Here is a 4,587-nt window from a genome sequence, read left to right on the forward strand (position 1 = left end):
CAACTGAAAGTTAATTATAAATATTTTAGTTATTTAAATTAATTGTAATATTATTCAAATTATTAAATTAAAAATATTAAAGTTAGGTGTATCTAATTATACAAAAATATATTTTAAAGTTAGGTGTATCTAATTATACAAAAAAATATTTTGATGGTTGCTAAATAAAAATATATTGAGAGGTCGTTAAAGGAAGTGAACATGATCACTCTTAGATCCAAAGGCGACTCTTTTCTTTGGGAGAGCATCCCCGACCTTGTTAGTTCTTCTTCTTCTCTTTGTAGATTTGAAGAAAGGTCTTCTCCAATGAGCCTTATCCAATCCAATTTCATATTGGTAGTGGGTTTTTCAGAGTTAGTTCTTTGTTTCTTTCTATATATACTTATGGTATAATTATTATTTTTTATGTTAATTTTGAATTTCCATAAATATCTCCTTTTCTAAATCTATTTAAATTAAATAATATTTTAATAAAATATTTTTAATTAATAATCACTTTTGAATATTAAATTAAATGATATGAAATGGGCTATTTTTTATTTTTATTTTTTTTAAATTAAATAATATTTTTAATTAATAATTACTTTTAAATATTCCATGATATGAAATGAGCACAATCAACAGTAGGAATTTAAGATGTCCTTCATGTTGTTGGTGATTATGAGATTCATTCAATTGGTTCCATTCAGATTTTGTCAATTGGTTCACCTAGATTTGCAACTAGGTCCCAACTCAGTGGTGGATATGCGGCTAGGTAGTGATTTACGCATTGTATGTCTAGTTTACTAATTGAAATGATGCCACCAATTTATGCATTGTATGTCTAGTTTACTAATTGAAATGATGCCCAAACCGAAAGTGTCTAGTTTCCCTCGTAAAACCCTTCATGATGCACTCAGCATCTAGTTTCCTCGTAAAGCGCTCCTTGATGCACTTATTCAAATGCTCCATATAATGCTCGAGCATTAGCCTCCAAGCTCGGTAGCTCCATATAAGGTTACCTCACTCACACCTTCTCAAGATAACGTATTGATTTGTTTCTTTCTGAATGGTAGTGGGAATGTGGAGGGCATGGAGATATGAGTTGTTTCTGAGCAACAAATTAATCTATTTCTTTCTGCATGGTAGTGGGAATGTGGAGAGCATGGATATATGACGTGTTTCTGAGCTTCAGAGGGTCAGATGTCACGAAAGGCTTCGTAGATCATCTCTACACAACCCTCACAAGTACCAAATGAATATGTATATTCCATGATGCCCATCAACTAAGAAAAGGGGAGGATATGAATATGACCATAAACCATGCCATTGAATTCAATATTTTCTCCCCACACTACGCAACTTCTATGTGATGCCTCAACTAAGTGTCCCACGTGCACGGGAGGGTCATCCCTCTCTTTTACGAAGTAGATCATGTTTTATTAGGAAGCTCATTTGCAAAGGAATTCCAACACCATAAGATATTGAAGGATGGAAAGGTACTCTGTGCCTAATATGCCATACTAGACATTGGCTGGACACCCGAAAACAAAGCGATTAGCACAAAAACAGCGATCCCAAATAAAACAACTAGCTCCTATCCATGAACATTTTGGAAAACCACACAATCTAATTAAGTAACTACATTAATACACATATATATAATGTTCAAATTCATTCATAAAACTATAAAATCCAATCAATCAAAGTTGGATGGTTTTAGCTCGTAGTTTCACAAAAGGTGTAACACTGACACTTATGTAAGATTGATATGTAATAGTATTAGCAGTTAGCATTATGTATGAGATTATTAAATTTCAAAATCTCATCACGAGGTCACTAATTGGCGCATTAAAAATATGTAAATACAAAAAAAAATTCATTATCTTAATACATAACAGTTAATACCTAATTTAAAAAAATAAATCCCATTCATAAGTTTTACATAATGAGTCACTAACCCATTGTGCTATACAATATCCTACACCACTATAAATAAATCTAACTTCACTAACCGATTGTGCTGTACAATATCCTACACCACTATAAATACATCTGACTTCAAAGGTAATTCACATATTGTTATAGACATTTTTGTGCCTCGCATCATGGAGCATGAAATGTCGATAATTACAGGGATCCTCAGTCCCTAAACATGTTGTTCTTACCCCTAAAAGAACAAGGTCATCAAACAACAGCTTCCAATCAGTTCTCCACCTGAAAAAACTTCAAAACAGGCTTATTTTGGATCATGTCAGCTGCTCCACTGAGCTTCTGCGCTGGAATGCAACTGTCCCTCCTTGTACCTGCGCTGGAAGTTAAAGTTAATGAAGGCTACCTGCGCTGGGCGAGATTGGCCAAGTGGCATAGTCATCCTGCAAGGTGTCAACTGCCCAGGAAGCTTCCAAACTGACACTTGGTTCATGAGATTCGCCCTGTGATGAGTAAGAGGTACTTGATCACCATGTGTAAGCAAGGATCTCCAAGTGGACTCAAGAACTGAAGATTAACTGAAGAGGGAGAGGACACAAGGCAGCTTCATGTCAGTCTCAAGCTGACTCATCCTCTCTTCTTCTCTCCTATATATAGAGCTCTTCTATGAGGTCTAGGGGGGAGGGAATTTGGTGTAAAGCAAGGAGGTGCTGTTGGTTTACAGTTAGAGCTATTGGGTGATTGTTTTACTAGAGGTGAAGAGGAGAGTTCTTGCTGCTGGGGAGGTGCTGCTGGATTGGAGCCATCATTGGTTGTAACCTTCTCAGAACCCTGTTACTTCTATCAATAAAGTTTTGCATGTTCTCCTATATACTTGTATTGCATTGATGTATTGTATTTACATGTATATTTGATTCATCCTAATCCATGCTTCAGTTATGAGTACATGTATCTTGTAGTTTGCTCTCTTGTTTTGTGCAGGATCTGTGTGTAGCTGGACCGGCAAAGAGAGCAAAGAGCTGGGAACAAGAGACAAAGAGAGAGGACAAGGATCGACTAAGCGAAAGACACCAGGTTGGTTAATCTTTCTTCATTCTCTCTGTACTTTCATAAAGGAAATCATCAAAACTTTACTTTCAGTTGTTGCTAAAGACTGTCACCTTTAGAGTAGGGATAGGGTCATCCGCATCGGATACTTTTCCCCACAACAAACTGGCGACTCCACTGGGGAGCCTAGTATCTTGTTGGTGTTTGTAGTATTTTGCTATTCATTTCTTGAAGAAAAGAGTACCAAATCGAAAAGCTTTTGACTATATCAAAAGCGAAGTAGAGGGACTGCTACTCTTGCTCATTTGTTGAGCAAATTCAAGATTTGAAGAGCCTATCTACAAAAGACTCTTTACTCTTTGTGATAGATCTTCATCCTCTTGATCATCCCTTAGCCTGTACTTGACCTATAGCTTTTTATTTCAGCAAAAATAGTGCATTTTTAAGCTTTTTATGACCCGGAATTCTTTGTAGACGAAACTCTCGTGAGTCAGTGCAGGCTGTCCACAGGCAGTCTGCATTACAGCGCAGGTGCTCCCTTCAGGAACTGCGCTGAGAGTCAAACTGGCAGACTAGAACCTACGCTGGTCCAGTTAGCCATTGTCTTGCTCAGTTTTCCCATTGTGTCTGAGCCCTGTTTTCACTGATTTTTTGCTGATTGCTTGCTGGTCATTGTATTTGCTGTAAACCATTCTCCTTGACATTATTCCGCCTCAGTTGTGTGATGAAACTGTGAATGTTCTTTCAGTATTTCTTGTTTCAGTTACAGTTTCCCATTGTGAAAAGCGAACCAGTATAGCTGTGGCCTCTTAGATCCTGAACTGTAAAAGTGTCTTTGTGATCTTAAGAGCTAGTTTTATTACTGTTCATGGCTGTTTGAGTTTGTTTGTTTTTCATCTTATGGTTTGAATTCGTATATTTTTAGTGTTAAAACAAGTACCTGTAAGGTGTCTTTTCATTTTAGACGAAACTTGTTTGTTTACACTTCAAATTGAATTCGAAAATTATACAACAATTTCCTTTTGTCTACATCAACATTAAGGGAAAAGAAAAGAAATACATGCATCTTGCATTTGCATTTTTGATAAGTTTGTGTGTCTGATCTAGGAGAAAGTGCATTAGTTTTTGCTTTGTGCTCTGTGTGGAAAGATATTGTTTTTCTCTCCCCTCAGTAGTTAGGATTTTCAAAGCTAAAAAGATTGTAAAGCTTGCTTATCATTTTAGCTGCATTTAGGAAGTTGTACCAACACATCTCGTGGTGATCCTGAAAGACAAACTGCTAAACAAGATCAACTTAAAATATATTGAATGAATCTAAAAACGCTTTGTAACATAACGCTCACAATAGAGGTCTAGGTAGAGACGTGTTTCGGTGTCGTTAAACGTAGTGACTGTCAATCTCTACGAAGGTGGGTGATTCCTCCTGAGGGACGATAGCACTAATACGGACTTGTGCTCCCACGTACCGTCGCGTATATTGGGAGACCCCTATAGGCATTTATCCTTTATCCTTAGGAAGCCGTGTCGACCGCCCTACTGATCGCGATGCAGTGAACACAGCATTCACGAAGATCGACCACCCGTACCGTAAAACGTATTCTGTGGTTTCGCGAAAGGTTTGGCACACCC

Source organism: Pinus tabuliformis, chromosome 7 (assembly GCF_031772625.1).
Source record: "Pinus tabuliformis cultivar Carrire ecotype Pingquan chromosome 7, CPIR1, whole genome shotgun sequence".
NCBI lineage: Eukaryota > Viridiplantae > Streptophyta > Pinopsida > Pinales > Pinaceae > Pinus > Pinus tabuliformis.